The sequence below is a fragment of the Lissotriton vulgaris genome, chromosome 9 (genome assembly GCF_964263255.1).
Source record: "Lissotriton vulgaris chromosome 9, aLisVul1.2, whole genome shotgun sequence".
NCBI classification, from domain to species: domain Eukaryota; kingdom Metazoa; phylum Chordata; class Amphibia; order Caudata; family Salamandridae; genus Lissotriton; species Lissotriton vulgaris.
In genome coordinates, this window is record NC_141697.1 from 540,372,990 (window position 1) to 540,391,174 (window position 18,185).

General features: G+C 43.6%; 9 non-coding genes across 9 annotated transcripts; all 9 read right to left on the reverse strand.

Annotated features, from left to right (window-relative positions):
* Positions 1–1,347: 1,347 nt before the first annotated feature.
* Positions 1,348–1,419, reverse strand: TRNAG-CCC (transfer RNA glycine (anticodon CCC)). The gene has a single exon. It is a non-coding gene; the product is annotated as a tRNA-Gly (tRNA).
* Positions 1,420–2,952: 1,533 nt separating this feature from the next.
* Positions 2,953–3,024, reverse strand: TRNAG-UCC (transfer RNA glycine (anticodon UCC)). The gene has a single exon. It is a non-coding gene; the product is annotated as a tRNA-Gly (tRNA).
* A 1,513-nt stretch (positions 3,025–4,537) lies between these two features.
* On the reverse strand, positions 4,538–4,609 carry TRNAG-CCC (transfer RNA glycine (anticodon CCC)). The gene has a single exon. It is a non-coding gene; the product is annotated as a tRNA-Gly (tRNA).
* A 1,529-nt stretch (positions 4,610–6,138) lies between these two features.
* TRNAG-UCC (transfer RNA glycine (anticodon UCC)) lies at positions 6,139–6,210 on the reverse strand. The gene has a single exon. It is a non-coding gene; the product is annotated as a tRNA-Gly (tRNA).
* Positions 6,211–7,722: 1,512 nt separating this feature from the next.
* Positions 7,723–7,794, reverse strand: TRNAG-CCC (transfer RNA glycine (anticodon CCC)). Its single transcript has one exon. It is a non-coding gene; the product is annotated as a tRNA-Gly (tRNA).
* A 1,533-nt stretch (positions 7,795–9,327) lies between these two features.
* Positions 9,328–9,399, reverse strand: TRNAG-UCC (transfer RNA glycine (anticodon UCC)). The gene has a single exon. It is a non-coding gene; the product is annotated as a tRNA-Gly (tRNA).
* A 3,114-nt stretch (positions 9,400–12,513) lies between these two features.
* Positions 12,514–12,585, reverse strand: TRNAG-UCC (transfer RNA glycine (anticodon UCC)). The gene has a single exon. It is a non-coding gene; the product is annotated as a tRNA-Gly (tRNA).
* Positions 12,586–14,097: 1,512 nt separating this feature from the next.
* Positions 14,098–14,169, reverse strand: TRNAG-CCC (transfer RNA glycine (anticodon CCC)). The gene has a single exon. It is a non-coding gene; the product is annotated as a tRNA-Gly (tRNA).
* Positions 14,170–15,702: 1,533 nt separating this feature from the next.
* TRNAG-UCC (transfer RNA glycine (anticodon UCC)) lies at positions 15,703–15,774 on the reverse strand. The gene has a single exon. It is a non-coding gene; the product is annotated as a tRNA-Gly (tRNA).
* Between the last annotated feature and the right edge of the window lie 2,411 nt (positions 15,775–18,185).

Sequence of the window (18,185 nt, forward strand, 5' to 3'; positions counted from 1 at the left end):
AGAAGAGAAGAATGGAAAGCAGCAATACAAATAATAGATATGAACACATAGAGGCAGCATGGGAAGCAAAGCAGGGAAGAGAAATAGAGAACATTCCATGAAATGCCCAGGAGATAGATAAGAGCAGAACAAAAAAGGGAAGAATGAAATTCAAAGCCTCCACATAAAAGTGTTTGAAGGTCCCACCAGTCATTCATGCTTATTATTGTGTGCCTTTACTTTCAAAGTACAGTGTGGAGCTTTTGACGATCCCTCTCTTGTATTTCAGCAGACACAGATAGTTGAGAAGTCTTTTCTCACATAGCTGGCACAAGCTTGCGCTTTTCCTTGCTGGTAGCGTGGAAATGACAGCTTGGTCCTTGGAAGTAAAATCAAGCAAAATTAGCAGAGGATGGTTTCGATCCATCGACCTCTGGGTTATGGGCCCAGCACGCTTCCGCTGCGCCACTCTGCTCCGTTGTGAAAGTGTTCTTTTTATGCAGATAAGGAGCATTAGGCAGAGTAGCATGGGATTGGTCTGGCTCTCACCTCATTTGCATAAGTATATCCCAAGGCATGCTGGGTGCAGAAAAACTTCATCTTCCCCTCTCACAATCAGTCATAACTGAAAGTCAGACACTCTTAGGCACTAGCCGTTTCAGGCCTTTATCAAGACAGTAGCTCTTGAACCATCTCTCTCTCGCTCTGTGATCCTAGCACTAGCATGCTCAGGATTTGGCTTTACCTTGGAGCCAGAGATATACCCGGTGAGGGCTTGCCCGGTGTGAGGCTTTTGAGCGTTTGGGAGCGTTGTGGACGTTGGACAGGAAACTATGCGAATATGAAGCCTCCAACATTCCTGCTTCAGTGAGTGGTTCTTTCCATGGACATCTGACTCTTGGATTCCTCTCAACTTGCCTTCTGATAAAACATTTTGTGAGCAGCAGTTTCCTTCGACAGCTACAAGGTGGCGCTACATTCAGGTGAGAGCACAAGTATGCACAAAATGTTAGGGACTTTTGCCAGATTTATCGGTGGATCTTGCATATTTTTTCAGAGGCTAGATATTGCCTAGAAATGCTTTTTAACATAGAGATGCTGGAGTTACAATGTCTGGTCGGGCCTCAGCCCTTCCATTGTTTGCCCACTGTAACAAATTTATTACCAGCACATGTGTGTTGTGACTCTGCTTTATGAAACTTATCATATATTAGGACAATGTATGTAGCAGAAGGTGCGATTGAGATGTTTGCCCACGTATTTGTTTATTTTTTTATATATGGCTGATTAATCTGTTCGTGAAATTTCCATTTCGTGACATGTTGCATTACAATATATCCTGCTTGCAGAATATATAAGTATTTTCAGTGCGTTGGCCGGGAATCGAACCCGGGTCAACTGCTTGGGAAGCAGCTATGCTCACCACTATACCACCAACGCCCTCTGATGTGTTAGCTCTCGGTTCTAAATATTACGTTGCAGAAATCAATGACTATCTTGCACCAGCTTCAATGGTGCATTTGGTTTAGATACCAACATGAGAAGCAGTAGAACGTTTTTTGCAGAGGGTAAGGAACTGGGGATTGAAACCAAGGACAAAGTTGTGCAGAAGAGAAGAAATGAAAAGCAACAGTACAAATAGTAGAAATGAGCATATATAGGCAGCATGGGAAGCAAAGCAGGGAAGAGAAAGAGAACATTCCATGAAATGCCCAGGAGATATATAAGAGCAGAACAAAAAGGGAAGAATGAAATTCAAAGCATGCCCAGAAAGTTGTGTGAAGCTCCCACCAGTCAGTCATTTATGGTTATAATTGTGTGTCTTTACTTTCAAAGTACAGGGTTGTACCTTTCACGATCACTCTTGTATTACACAGACACGAATAGTTGAGAAGTCTTTTCTCACATAGCTGGCACAAGCTTGCACTTTTCCTTTCTGGCTATGTGGAAATGACAGCTTGGTCCTTGGAAGGAAAATCAAGCAAAATTAGCAGAGGATGGTTTCGATCCATCGACCTCTGGGTTATGGGCCCAGCACGCTTCCGCTGCGCCACTCTGCTCCTTTGTGAAAGTGTTCTCTTTATGCAGATGAGGAGGCATTCAGAGAAGTGACGTGGGATTGGTCGGGCTCTCACCTCATTTGCCTAAGTATATCGCAAGGCATGCTGGGTGCAGAAAATCTTTATCTTCCCCTCTCACAATCAGTCACAACTGAAAGTCCAGACCCTCTTAGGCACTAGCCGTTTCAGGCCTTTAACAAGACAACAGCTCTCCGACGCTCTCTGTCTCTCTCTCTCTCTGTGATCCTAGTGCTTGCATGCTCAGTATTTGGCTTTTCCTGGGAGCCAGAGATCTACCCGGTGAGGGCTTGCCGGTATAAGGCTTTAGAGCGTTTGGGAGCGTTCGGTACATGAGAGGACGTTGGACTGGAAGCTATGCAAATTTGAAGCATCCAAACTTCCTGCTGCAGTCGGAGGCTCTTTCCATGGACATCTGCCTTTTGGATTCCTCTAAACTTGCCCTCTGATGAAACATTTTGTGAGCTGCAGTTACCTCCGACGGCTACAAGGTGGTGCTACATTCAGGTGAGGGCACAAGTATGCACAAAATGTTGGGGACTTTTGCCAGATTTATTGCTGGATCTTGCATATTTTTTTCAGAGGCTAAATATTGCCTAGGAAATGCTTTTTAACATAGAGATGCTGGAGTTAAAATGTCTGGTTGGGCCTCAGCCCTTTCATTGTCTGCCCACTGTAACATATTTTTTTACCAGTACATGTGAGTGGTGACTCTGCTTTATGAAACTTATCATATATTAGGACAATGAATATAGCAGAAGGGGCGATCGAAATGCTTGCCTACATATTTGTTTATTTTTTATATAATGGCTGATTAACCTCTTAATTATATTACCATTTTGTGAAATGTTGCTTTAAAATATATCCTGCTTGCAGAATATATAAGTATTTGTACTGCGTTGGCCGGGAATCGAACCCGGGTCAACTGCTTGGAAGGCAGCTATGCTCACCACTATACCACCAACGCCCTCTGATCTTTGCGCTCTCGGTTCTAAACATTAGGACCCTGAGTTCAATGACTATCATGCACCAGCTTCAATGGTGCATTTGGTTTAGATACCAACATGAAAAGCAATAGAAAGTTTTTGTAGAGGGTAAGGAACTGGGATTGAAACCAAGGACAAAGCTGTGCAGAAGAGAAGAATGGAAAGCAGCAATACAAATAATAGATATGAACACATAGAGGCAGCATGGGAAGCAAAGCAGGGAAGAGAAATAGAGAACATTCCATGAAATGCCCAGGAGATAGATAAGAGCAGAACAAAAAAGGGAAGAATGAAATTCAAAGCCTCCACATAAAAGTGTTTGAAGGTCCCACCAGTCATTCATGCTTATTATTGTGTGCCTTTACTTTCAAAGTACAGTGTGGAGCCTTTGACGATCCCTCTCTTGTATTTCAGCAGACACAGATAGTTGAGAAGTCTTTTCTCACATAGCTGGCACAAGCTTGCGCTTTTCCTTGCTGGTAGCGTGGAAATGACAGCTTGGTCCTTGGAAGTAAAATCAAGCAAAATTAGCAGAGGATGGTTTCGCTCCATCGACCTCTGGGTTATGGGCCCAGCACGCTTCCGCTGCGCCACTCTGCTCCGTTGTGAAAGTGTTCTTTTTATGCAGATAAGGAGCATTAGGCAGAGTAGCATGGGATTGGTCTGGCTCTCACCTCATTTGCATAAGTATATCCCAAGGCATGCTGGGTGCAGAAAAACTTCATCTTCCCCTCTCACAATCAGTCATAACTGAAAGTCAGACACTCTTAGGCACTAGCCGTTTCAGGCCTTTATCAAGACAGTAGCTCTTGAACCATCTCTCTCTCGCTCTGTGATCCTAGCACTAGCATGCTCAGGATTTGGCTTTACCTTGGAGCCAGAGATATACCCGGTGAGGGCTTGCCCGGTGTGAGGCTTTTGAGCGTTTGGGAGCGTTGTGGACGTTGGACAGGAAACTATGCGAATATGAAGCCTCCAACATTCCTGCTTCAGTGAGTGGTTCTTTCCATGGACATCTGACTCTTGGATTCCTCTCAACTTGCCTTCTGATAAAACATTTTGTGAGCAGCAGTTTCCTTCGACAGCTACAAGGTGGCGCTACATTCAGGTGAGAGCACAAGTATGCACAAAATGTTAGGGACTTTTGCCAGATTTATCGGTGGATCTTGCATATTTTTTTCAGAGGCTAGATATTGCCTAGAAATGCTTTTTAACATAGAGATGCTGGAGTTACAATGTCTGGTCGGGCCTCAGCCCTTCCATTGTTTGCCCACTGTAACAAATTTATTACCAGCACATGTGTGTTGTGACTCTGCTTTATGAAACTTATCATATATTAGGACAATGTATGTAGCAGAAGGTGCGATTGAGATGTTTGCCCACGTATTTGTTTATTTTTTTATATATGGCTGATTAATCTGTTCGTGAAATTTCCATTTTGTGACATGTTGCATTACAATATATCCTGCTTGCAGAATATATAAGTATTTTCAGTGCGTTGGCCGGGAATCGAACCCGGGTCAACTGCTTGGGAAGCAGCTATGCTCACCACTATACCACCAACGCCCTCTGATGTGTTAGCTCTCGGTTCTAAATATTACGTTGCAGAAATCAATGACTATCTTGCACCAGCTTCAATGGTGCATTTGGTTTAGATACCAACATGAGAAGCAGTAGAACGTTTTTTGCAGAGGGTAAGGAACTGGGGATTGAAACCAAGGACAAAGTTGTGCAGAAGAGAAGAAATGAAAAGCAACAGTACAAATAGTAGAAATGAGCATATATAGGCAGCATGGGAAGCAAAGCAGGGAAGAGAAAGAGAACATTCCATGAAATGCCCAGGAGATAGATAAGAGCAGAACAAAAAGGGAAGAATGAAATTCAAAGCATGCCCAGAAAGTTGTGTGAAGCTCCCACCAGTCATTTATGGTTATAATTGTGTGTCTTTACTTTCAAAGTACAGGGTTGTACCTTTCATGATCACTCTTGTATTACACAGACACGAATAGTTGAGAAGTCTTTTCTCACATAGCTGGTACAAGCTTGCACTTTTCCTTTCTGGCTATGTGGAAATGACAGCTTGGTCCTTGGAAGGAAAATCAAGCAAAATTAGCAGAGGATGGTTTCGATCCATCGACCTCTGGGTTATGGGCCCAGCACGCTTCCGCTGCGCCACTCTGCTCCTTTGTGAAAGTGTTCTGTTTATGCAGATGAGGAGGCATTCAGAGAAGTGACGTGGGATTGGTCGGGCTCTCACCTCATTTGCCTAAGTATATCGCAAGGCATGCTGGGTGCAGAAAATCTTTATCTTCCCCTCTCACAATCAGTCACAACTGAAAGTCCAGACCCTCTTATTCACTAGCCGTTTCAGGCCTTTAACAAGACAACAGCTCTCCGACGCTCTCTGTCTCTCTCTCTCTCTGTGATCCTAGTGCTTGCATGCTCAGTATTTGGCTTTACCTGGGAGCCAGAGATCTACCCGGTGAGGGCTTGCCGGTATAAGGCTTTAGAGCGTTTGGGAGCGTTCGGTACATGAGAGGACGTTGGACTGGAAGCTATGCAAATTTGAAGCATCCAAACTTCCTGCTGCAGTCGGAGGCTCTTTCCATGGACATCTGCCTTTTGGATTCCTCTAAACTTGCCCTCTGATGAAACATTTTGTGAGCTGCAGTTACCTCCGACGGCTACAAGGTGGTGCTACATTCAGGTGAGGGCACAAGTATGCACAAAATGTTGGGGACTTTTGCCAGATTTATTGCTGGATCTTGCATATTTTTTTCAGAGGCTAAATATTGCCTAGGAAATGCTTTTTAACATAGAGATGCTGGAGTTAAAATGTCTGGTCGGGCCTCAGCCCTTTCATTGTCTGCCCACTGTAACATATTTTTTTACCAGTACATGTGAGTGGTGACTCTGCTTTATGAAACTTATCATATATTAGGACAATGAATATAGCAGAAGGGGCGATCGAAATGCTTGCCTACATATTTGTTTATTTTTTATATAATGGCTGATTAACCTCTTAATTATATTACCATTTTGTGAAATGTTGCTTTAAAATATATCCTGCTTGCAGAATATATAAGTATTTGTACTGCGTTGGCCGGGAATCGAACCCGGGTCAACTGCTTGGAAGGCAGCTATGCTCACCACTATACCACCAACGCCCTCTGATCTTTGTGCTCTCGGTTCTAAACATTAGGACCCTGAGTTCAATGACTATCATGCACCAGCTTCAATGGTGCATTTGGTTTAGATACCAACATGAAAAGCAATAGAAAGTTTTTGTAGAGGGTAAGGAACTGGGATTGAAACCAAGGACAAAGCTGTGCAGAAGAGAAGAATGGAAAGCAGCAATACAAATAATAGATATGAACACATAGAGGCAGCATGGGAAGCAAAGCAGGGAAGAGAAATAGAGAACATTCCATGAAATGCCCAGGAGATAGATAAGAGCAGAACAAAAAAGGGAAGAATGAAATTCAAAGCCTCCACATAAAAGTGTTTGAAGGTCCCACCAGTCATTCATGCTTATTATTGTGTGCCTTTACTTTCAAAGTACAGTGTGGAGCTTTTGACGATCCCTCTCTTGTATTTCAGCAGACACAGATAGTTGAGAAGTCTTTTCTCACATAGCTGGCACAAGCTTGCGCTTTTCCTTGCTGGTAGCGTGGAAATGACAGCTTGGTCCTTGGAAGTAAAATCAAGCAAAATTAGCAGAGGATGGTTTCGATCCATCGACCTCTGGGTTATGGGCCCAGCACGCTTCCGCTGCGCCACTCTGCTCCGTTGTGAAAGTGTTCTTTTTATGCAGATAAGGAGCATTAGGCAGAGTAGCATGGGATTGGTCTGGCTCTCACCTCATTTGCATAAGTATATCCCAAGGCATGCTGGGTGCAGAAAAACTTCATCTTCCCCTCTCACAATCAGTCATAACTGAAAGTCAGACACTCTTAGGCACTAGCCGTTTCAGGCCTTTATCAAGACAGTAGCTCTTGAACCATCTCTCTCTCGCTCTGTGATCCTAGCACTAGCATGCTCAGGATTTGGCTTTACCTTGGAGCCAGAGATATACCCGGTGAGGGCTTGCCCGGTGTGAGGCTTTTGAGCGTTTGGGAGCGTTGTGGACGTTGGACAGGAAACTATGCGAATATGAAGCCTCCAACATTCCTGCTTCAGTGAGTGGTTCTTTCCATGGACATCTGACTCTTGGATTCCTCTCAACTTGCCTTCTGATAAAACATTTTGTGAGCAGCAGTTTCCTTCGACAGCTACAAGGTGGCGCTACATTCAGGTGAGAGCACAAGTATGCACAAAATGTTAGGGACTTTTGCCAGATTTATCGGTGGATCTTGCATATTTTTTCAGAGGCTAGATATTGCCTAGAAATGCTTTTTAACATAGAGATGCTGGAGTTACAATGTCTGGTCGGGCCTCAGCCCTTCCATTGTTTGCCCACTGTAACAAATTTATTACCAGCACATGTGTGTTGTGACTCTGCTTTATGAAACTTATCATATATTAGGACAATGTATGTAGCAGAAGGTGCGATTGAGATGTTTGCCCACGTATTTGTTTATTTTTTTATATATGGCTGATTAATCTGTTCGTGAAATTTCCATTTCGTGACATGTTGCATTACAATATATCCTGCTTGCAGAATATATAAGTATTTTCAGTGCGTTGGCCGGGAATCGAACCCGGGTCAACTGCTTGGGAAGCAGCTATGCTCACCACTATACCACCAACGCCCTCTGATGTGTTAGCTCTCGGTTCTAAATATTACGTTGCAGAAATCAATGACTATCTTGCACCAGCTTCAATGGTGCATTTGGTTTAGATACCAACATGAGAAGCAGTAGAACGTTTTTTGCAGAGGGTAAGGAACTGGGGATTGAAACCAAGGACAAAGTTGTGCAGAAGAGAAGAAATGAAAAGCAACAGTACAAATAGTAGAAATGAGCATATATAGGCAGCATGGGAAGCAAAGCAGGGAAGAGAAAGAGAACATTCCATGAAATGCCCAGGAGATATATAAGAGCAGAACAAAAAGGGAAGAATGAAATTCAAAGCATGCCCAGAAAGTTGTGTGAAGCTCCCACCAGTCAGTCATTTATGGTTATAATTGTGTGTCTTTACTTTCAAAGTACAGGGTTGTACCTTTCACGATCACTCTTGTATTACACAGACACGAATAGTTGAGAAGTCTTTTCTCACATAGCTGGCACAAGCTTGCACTTTTCCTTTCTGGCTATGTGGAAATGACAGCTTGGTCCTTGGAAGGAAAATCAAGCAAAATTAGCAGAGGATGGTTTCGATCCATCGACCTCTGGGTTATGGGCCCAGCACGCTTCCGCTGCGCCACTCTGCTCCTTTGTGAAAGTGTTCTCTTTATGCAGATGAGGAGGCATTCAGAGAAGTGACGTGGGATTGGTCGGGCTCTCACCTCATTTGCCTAAGTATATCGCAAGGCATGCTGGGTGCAGAAAATCTTTATCTTCCCCTCTCACAATCAGTCACAACTGAAAGTCCAGACCCTCTTAGGCACTAGCCGTTTCAGGCCTTTAACAAGACAACAGCTCTCCGACGCTCTCTGTCTCTCTCTCTCTCTGTGATCCTAGTGCTTGCATGCTCAGTATTTGGCTTTTCCTGGGAGCCAGAGATCTACCCGGTGAGGGCTTGCCGGTATAAGGCTTTAGAGCGTTTGGGAGCGTTCGGTACATGAGAGGACGTTGGACTGGAAGCTATGCAAATTTGAAGCATCCAAACTTCCTGCTGCAGTCGGAGGCTCTTTCCATGGACATCTGCCTTTTGGATTCCTCTAAACTTGCCCTCTGATGAAACATTTTGTGAGCTGCAGTTACCTCCGACGGCTACAAGGTGGTGCTACATTCAGGTGAGGGCACAAGTATGCACAAAATGTTGGGGACTTTTGCCAGATTTATTGCTGGATCTTGCATATTTTTTTCAGAGGCTAAATATTGCCTAGGAAATGCTTTTTAACATAGAGATGCTGGAGTTAAAATGTCTGGTTGGGCCTCAGCCCTTTCATTGTCTGCCCACTGTAACATATTTTTTTACCAGTACATGTGAGTGGTGACTCTGCTTTATGAAACTTATCATATATTAGGACAATGAATATAGCAGAAGGGGCGATCGAAATGCTTGCCTACATATTTGTTTATTTTTTATATAATGGCTGATTAACCTCTTAATTATATTACCATTTTGTGAAATGTTGCTTTAAAATATATCCTGCTTGCAGAATATATAAGTATTTGTACTGCGTTGGCCGGGAATCGAACCCGGGTCAACTGCTTGGAAGGCAGCTATGCTCACCACTATACCACCAACGCCCTCTGATCTTTGCGCTCTCGGTTCTAAACATTAGGACCCTGAGTTCAATGACTATCATGCACCAGCTTCAATGGTGCATTTGGTTTAGATACCAACATGAAAAGCAATAGAAAGTTTTTGTAGAGGGTAAGGAACTGGGATTGAAACCAAGGACAAAGCTGTGCAGAAGAGAAGAATGGAAAGCAGCAATACAAATAATAGATATGAACACATAGAGGCAGCATGGGAAGCAAAGCAGGGAAGAGAAATAGAGAACATTCCATGAAATGCCCAGGAGATAGATAAGAGCAGAACAAAAAAGGGAAGAATGAAATTCAAAGCCTCCACATAAAAGTGTTTGAAGGTCCCACCAGTCATTCATGCTTATTATTGTGTGCCTTTACTTTCAAAGTACAGTGTGGAGCCTTTGACGATCCCTCTCTTGTATTTCAGCAGACACAGATAGTTGAGAAGTCTTTTCTCACATAGCTGGCACAAGCTTGCGCTTTTCCTTGCTGGTAGCGTGGAAATGACAGCTTGGTCCTTGGAAGTAAAATCAAGCAAAATTAGCAGAGGATGGTTTCGATCCATCGACCTCTGGGTTATGGGCCCAGCACGCTTCCGCTGCGCCACTCTGCTCCGTTGTGAACGTGTTCTTTTTATGCAGATAAGGAGCATTAGGCAGAGTAGCATGGGATTGGTCTGGCTCTCACCTCATTTGCATAAGTATATCCCAAGGCATGCTGGGTGCAGAAAAACTTCATCTTCCCCTCTCACAATCAGTCATAACTGAAAGTCAGACACTCTTAGGCACTAGCCGTTTCAGGCCTTTATCAAGACAGTAGCTCTTGAACCATCTCTCTCTCGCTCTGTGATCCTAGCACTAGCATGCTCAGGATTTGGCTTTACCTTGGAGCCAGAGATATACCCGGTGAGGGCTTGCCCGGTGTGAGGCTTTTGAGCGTTTGGGAGCGTTGTGGACGTTGGACAGGAAACTATGCGAATATGAAGCCTCCAACATTCCTGCTTCAGTGAGTGGTTCTTTCCATGGACATCTGACTCTTGGATTCCTCTCAACTTGCCTTCTGATAAAACATTTTGTGAGCAGCAGTTTCCTTCGACAGCTACAAGGTGGCGCTACATTCAGGTGAGAGCACAAGTATGCACAAAATGTTAGGGACTTTTGCCAGATTTATCGGTGGATCTTGCATATTTTTTTCAGAGGCTAGATATTGCCTAGAAATGCTTTTTAACATAGAGATGCTGGAGTTACAATGTCTGGTCGGGCCTCAGCCCTTCCATTGTTTGCCCACTGTAACAAATTTATTACCAGCACATGTGTGTTGTGACTCTGCTTTATGAAACTTATCATATATTAGGACAATGTATGTAGCAGAAGGTGCGATTGAGATGTTTGCCCACGTATTTGTTTATTTTTTTATATATGGCTGATTAATCTGTTCATGAAATTTCCATTTTGTGACATGTTGCATTACAATATATCCTGCTTGCAGAATATATAAGTATTTTCAGTGCGTTGGCCAGGAATCGAACCCGGGTCAACTGCCTGGGAAGCAGCTATGCTCACCACTATACCACCAACGCCCTCTGATGTGTTAGCTCTCGGTTCTAAATATTACGTTGCAGAAATCAATGACTATCTTGCACCAGCTTCAATGGTGCATTTGGTTTAGATACCAACATGAGAAGCAGTAGAACGTTTTTTGCAGAGGGTAAGGAACTGGGGATTGAAACCAAGGACAAAGTTGTGCAGAAGAGAAGAAATGAAAAGCAACAGTACAAATAGTAGAAATGAGCATATATAGGCAGCATGTGAAGCAAAGCAGGGAAGAGAAAGAGAACATTCCATGAAATGCCCAGGAGATAGATAAGAGCAGAACAAAAAGGGAAGAATGAAATTCAAAGCATGCCCAGAAAGTTGTGTGAAGCTCCCACCAGTCATTTATGGTTATAATTGTGTGTCTTTACTTTCAAAGTACAGGGTTGTACCTTTCACGATCACTCTTGTATTACACAGACACGAATAGTTGAGAAGTCTTTTCTCACATAGCTGGTACAAGCTTGCACTTTTCCTTTCTGGCTATGTGGAAATGACAGCTTGGTCCTTGGAAGGAAAATCAAGCAAAATTAGCAGAGGATGGTTTCGATCCATCGACCTCTGGGTTATGGGCCCAGCACGCTTCCGCTGCGCCACTCTGCTCCTTTGTGAAAGTGTTCTGTTTATGCAGATGAGGAGGCATTCAGAGAAGTGACGTGGGATTGGTCGGGCTCTCACCTCATTTGCCTAAGTATATCGCAAGGCATGCTGGGTGCAGAAAATCTTTATCTTCCCCTCTCACAATCAGTCACAACTGAAAGTCCAGACCCTCTTATTCACTAGCCGTTTCAGGCCTTTAACAAGACAACAGCTCTCCGACGCTCTCTGTCTCTCTCTCTCTCTGTGATCCTAGTGCTTGCATGCTCAGTATTTGGCTTTACCTGGGAGCCAGAGATCTACCCGGTGAGGGCTTGCCGGTATAAGGCTTTAGAGCGTTTGGGAGCGTTCGGTACATGAGAGGACGTTGGACTGGAAGCTATGCAAATTTGAAGCATCCAAACTTCCTGCTGCAGTCGGAGGCTCTTTCCATGGACATCTGCCTTTTGGATTCCTCTAAACTTGCCCTCTGATGAAACATTTTGTGAGCTGCAGTTACCTCCGACGGCTACAAGGTGGTGCTACATTCAGGTGAGGGCACAAGTATGCACAAAATGTTGGGGACTTTTGCCAGATTTATTGCTGGATCTTGCATATTTTTTTCAGAGGCTAAATATTGCCTAGGAAATGCTTTTTAACATAGAGATGCTGGAGTTAAAATGTCTGGTCGGGCCTCAGCCCTTTCATTGTCTGCCCACTGTAACATATTTTTTTACCAGTACATGTGAGTGGTGACTCTGCTTTATGAAACTTATCATATATTAGGACAATGAATATAGCAGAAGGGGCGATCGAAATGCTTGCCTACATATTTGTTTATTTTTTATATAATGGCTGATTAACCTCTTAATTATATTACCATTTTGTGAAATGTTGCTTTAAAATATATCCTGCTTGCAGAATATATAAGTATTTGTACTGCGTTGGCCGGGAATCGAACCCGGGTCAACTGCTTGGAAGGCAGCTATGCTCACCACTATACCACCAACGCCCTCTGATCTTTGTGCTCTCGGTTCTAAACATTAGGACCCTGAGTTCAATGACTATCATGCACCAGCTTCAATGGTGCATTTGGTTTAGATACCAACATGAAAAGCAATAGAAAGTTTTTGTAGAGGGTAAGGAACTGGGATTGAAACCAAGGACAAAGCTGTGCAGAAGAGAAGAATGGAAAGCAGCAATACAAATAATAGATATGAACACATAGAGGCAGCATGGGAAGCAAAGCAGGGAAGAGAAATAGAGAACATTCCATGAAATGCCCAGGAGATAGATAAGAGCAGAACAAAAAAGGGAAGAATGAAATTCAAAGCCTCCACATAAAAGTGTTTGAAGGTCCCACCAGTCATTCATGCTTATTATTGTGTGCCTTTACTTTCAAAGTACAGTGTGGAGCTTTTGACGATCCCTCTCTTGTATTTCAGCAGACACAGATAGTTGAGAAGTCTTTTCTCACATAGCTGGCACAAGCTTGCGCTTTTCCTTGCTGGTAGCGTGGAAATGACAGCTTGGTCCTTGGAAGTAAAATCAAGCAAAATTAGCAGAGGATGGTTTCGATCCATCGACCTCTGGGTTATGGGCCCAGCACGCTTCCGCTGCGCCACTCTGCTCCGTTGTGAAAGTGTTCTTTTTATGCAGATAAGGAGCATTAGGCAGAGTAGCATGGGATTGGTCTGGCTCTCACCTCATTTGCATAAGTATATCCCAAGGCATGCTGGGTGCAGAAAAACTTCATCTTCCCCTCTCACAATCAGTCATAACTGAAAGTCAGACACTCTTAGGCACTAGCCGTTTCAGGCCTTTATCAAGACAGTAGCTCTTGAACCATCTCTCTCTCGCTCTGTGATCCTAGCACTAGCATGCTCAGGATTTGGCTTTACCTTGGAGCCAGAGATATACCCGGTGAGGGCTTGCCCGGTGTGAGGCTTTTGAGCGTTTGGGAGCGTTGTGGACGTTGGACAGGAAACTATGCGAATATGAAGCCTCCAACATTCCTGCTTCAGTGAGTGGTTCTTTCCATGGACATCTGACTCTTGGATTCCTCTCAACTTGCCTTCTGATAAAACATTTTGTGAGCAGCAGTTTCCTTCGACAGCTACAAGGTGGCGCTACATTCAGGTGAGAGCACAAGTATGCACAAAATGTTAGGGACTTTTGCCAGATTTATCGGTGGATCTTGCATATTTTTTCAGAGGCTAGATATTGCCTAGAAATGCTTTTTAACATAGAGATGCTGGAGTTACAATGTCTGGTCGGGCCTCAGCCCTTCCATTGTTTGCCCACTGTAACAAATTTATTACCAGCACATGTGTGTTGTGACTCTGCTTTATGAAACTTATCATATATTAGGACAATGTATGTAGCAGAAGGTGCGATTGAGATGTTTGCCCACGTATTTGTTTATTTTTTTATATATGGCTGATTAATCTGTTCGTGAAATTTCCATTTCGTGACATGTTGCATTACAATATATCCTGCTTGCAGAATATATAAGTATTTTCAGTGCGTTGGCCGGGAATCGAACCCGGGTCAACTGCTTGGGAAGCAGCTATGCTCACCACTATACCACCAACGCCCTCTGATGTGTTAGCTCTCGGTTCTAAATATTACGTTGCAGAAATCAATGACTATCTTGCACCAGCTTCAATGGTGCATTTGGTTTAGATACCAACATGAGAAGCAGTAGAACGTTTTTTGCAGAGGGTAAGGAACTGGGGATTGAAACCAAGGACAAAGTTGTGCAGAAGAGAAGAAATGAAAAGCAACAGTACAAATAGTAGAAATGAGCATATATAGGCAGCATGGGAAGCAAAGCAGGGAAGAGAAAGAGAACATTCCATGAAATGCCCAGGAGATATATAAGAGCAGAACAAAAAGGGAAGAATGAAATTCAAAGCATGCCCAGAAAGTTGTGTGAAGCTCCCACCAGTCAGTCATTTATGGTTATAATTGTGTGTCTTTACTTTCAAAGTACAGGGTTGTACCTTTCACGATCACTCTTGTATTACACAGACACGAATAGTTGAGAAGTCTTTTCTCACATAGCTGGCACAAGCTTGCACTTTTCCTTTCTGGCTATGTGGAAATGACAGCTTGGTCCTTGGAAGGAAAATCAAGCAAAATTAGCAGAGGATGGTTTCGATCCATCGACCTCTGGGTTATGGGCCCAGCACGCTTCCGCTGCGCCACTCTGCTCCTTTGTGAAAGTGTTCTCTTTATGCAGATGAGGAGGCATTCAGAGAAGTGACGTGGGATTGGTCGGGCTCTCACCTCATTTGCCTAAGTATATCGCAAGGCATGCTGGGTGCAGAAAATCTTTATCTTCCCCTCTCACAATCAGTCACAACTGAAAGTCCAGACCCTCTTAGGCACTAGCCGTTTCAGGCCTTTAACAAGACAACAGCTCTCCGACGCTCTCTGTCTCTCTCTCTCTCTGTGATCCTAGTGCTTGCATGCTCAGTATTTGGCTTTTCCTGGGAGCCAGAGATCTACCCGGTGAGGGCTTGCCGGTATAAGGCTTTAGAGCGTTTGGGAGCGTTCGGTACATGAGAGGACGTTGGACTGGAAGCTATGCAAATTTGAAGCATCCAAACTTCCTGCTGCAGTCGGAGGCTCTTTCCATGGACATCTGCCTTTTGGATTCCTCTAAACTTGCCCTCTGATGAAACATTTTGTGAGCTGCAGTTACCTCCGACGGCTACAAGGTGGTGCTACATTCAGGTGAGGGCACAAGTATGCACAAAATGTTGGGGACTTTTGCCAGATTTATTGCTGGATCTTGCATATTTTTTTCAGAGGCTAAATATTGCCTAGGAAATGCTTTTTAACATAGAGATGCTGGAGTTAAAATGTCTGGTTGGGCCTCAGCCCTTTCATTGTCTGCCCACTGTAACATATTTTTTTACCAGTACATGTGAGTGGTGACTCTGCTTTATGAAACTTATCATATATTAGGACAATGAATATAGCAGAAGGGGCGATCGAAATGCTTGCCTACATATTTGTTTATTTTTTATATAATGGCTGATTAACCTCTTAATTATATTACCATTTTGTGAAATGTTGCTTTAAAATATATCCTGCTTGCAGAATATATAAGTATTTGTACTGCGTTGGCCGGGAATCGAACCCGGGTCAACTGCTTGGAAGGCAGCTATGCTCACCACTATACCACCAACGCCCTCTGATCTTTGCGCTCTCGGTTCTAAACATTAGGACCCTGAGTTCAATGACTATCATGCACCAGCTTCAATGGTGCATTTGGTTTAGATACCAACATGAAAAGCAATAGAAAGTTTTTGTAGAGGGTAAGGAACTGGGATTGAAACCAAGGACAAAGCTGTGCAGAAGAGAAGAATGGAAAGCAGCAATACAAATAATAGATATGAACACATAGAGGCAGCATGGGAAGCAAAGCAGGGAAGAGAAATAGAGAACATTCCATGAAATGCCCAGGAGATAGATAAGAGCAGAACAAAAAAGGGAAGAATGAAATTCAAAGCCTCCACATAAAAGTGTTTGAAGGTCCCACCAGTCATTCATGCTTATTATTGTGTGCCTTTACTTTCAAAGTACAGTGTGGAGCCTTTGACGATCCCTCTCTTGTATTTCAGCAGACACAGATAGTTGAGAAGTCTTTTCTCACATAGCTGGCACAAGCTTGCGCTTTTCCTTGCTGGTAGCGTGGAAATGACAGCTTGGTCCTTGGAAGTAAAATCAAGCAAAATTAGCAGAGGATGGTTTCGCTCCATCGACCTCTGGGTTATGGGCCCAGCACGCTTCCGCTGCGCCACTCTGCTCCGTTGTGAAAGTGTTCTTTTTATGCAGATAAGGAGCATTAGGCAGAGTAGCATGGGATTGGTCTGGCTCTCACCTCATTTGCATAAGTATATCCCAAGGCATGCTGGGTGCAGAAAAACTTCATCTTCCCCTCTCACAATCAGTCATAACTGAAAGTCAGACACTCTTAGGCACTAGCCGTTTCAGGCCTTTATCAAGACAGTAGCTCTTGAACCATCTCTCTCTCGCTCTGTGATCCTAGCACTAGCATGCTCAGGATTTGGCTTTACCTTGGAGCCAGAGATATACCCGGTGAGGGCTTGCCCGGTGTGAGGCTTTTGAGCGTTTGGGAGCGTTGTGGACGTTGGACAGGAAACTATGCGAATATGAAGCCTCCAACATTCCTGCTTCAGTGAGTGGTTCTTTCCATGGACATCTGACTCTTGGATTCCTCTCAACTTGCCTTCTGATAAAACATTTTGTGAGCAGCAGTTTCCTTCGACAGCTACAAGGTGGCGCTACATTCAGGTGAGAGCACAAGTATGCACAAAATGTTAGGGACTTTTGCCAGATTTATCGGTGGATCTTGCATATTTTTTTCAGAGGCTAGATATTGCCTAGAAATGCTTTTTAACATAGAGATGCTGGAGTTACAATGTCTGGTCGGGCCTCAGCCCTTCCATTGTTTGCCCACTGTAACAAATTTATTACCAGCACATGTGTGTTGTGACTCTGCTTTATGAAACTTATCATATATTAGGACAATGTATGTAGCAGAAGGTGCGATTGAGATGTTTGCCCACGTATTTGTTTATTTTTTTATATATGGCTGATTAATCTGTTCGTGAAATTTCCATTTTGTGACATGTTGCATTACAATATATCCTGCTTGCAGAATATATAAGTATTTTCAGTGCGTTGGCCGGGAATCGAACCCGGGTCAACTGCTTGGGAAGCAGCTATGCTCACCACTTTACCACCAACGCCCTCTGATGTGTTAGCTCTCGGTTCTAAATATTACGTTGCAGAAATCAATGACTATCTTGCACCAGCTTCAATGGTGCATTTGGTTTAGATACCAACATGAGAAGCAGTAGAACGTTTTTTGCAGAGGGTAAGGAACTGGGGATTGAAACCAAGGACAAAGTTGTGCAGAAGAGAAGAAATGAAAAGCAACAGTACAAATAGTAGAAATGAGCATATATAGGCAGCATGGGAAGCAAAGCAGGGAAGAGAAAGAGAACATTCCATGAAATGCCCAGGAGATAGATAAGAGCAGAACAAAAAGGGAAGAATGAAATTCAAAGCATGCCCAGAAAGTTGTGTGAAGCTCCCACCAGTCATTTATGGTTATAATTGTGTGTCTTTACTTTCAAAGTACAGGGTTGTACCTTTCATGATCACTCTTGTATTACACAGACACGAATAGTTGAGAAGTCTTTTCTCACATAGCTGGTACAAGCTTGCACTTTTCCTTTCTGGCTATGTGGAAATGACAGCTTGGTCCTTGGAAGGAAAATCAAGCAAAATTAGCAGAGGATGGTTTCGATCCATCGACCTCTGGGTTATGGGCCCAGCACGCTTCCGCTGCGCCACTCTGCTCCTTTGTGAAAGTGTTCTGTTTATGCAGATGAGGAGGCATTCAGAGAAGTGACGTGGGATTGGTCGGGCTCTCACCTCATTTGCCTAAGTATATCGCAAGGCATGCTGGGTGCAGAAAATCTTTATCTTCCCCTCTCACAATCAGTCACAACTGAAAGTCCAGACCCTCTTATTCACTAGCCGTTTCAGGCCTTTAACAAGACAACAGCT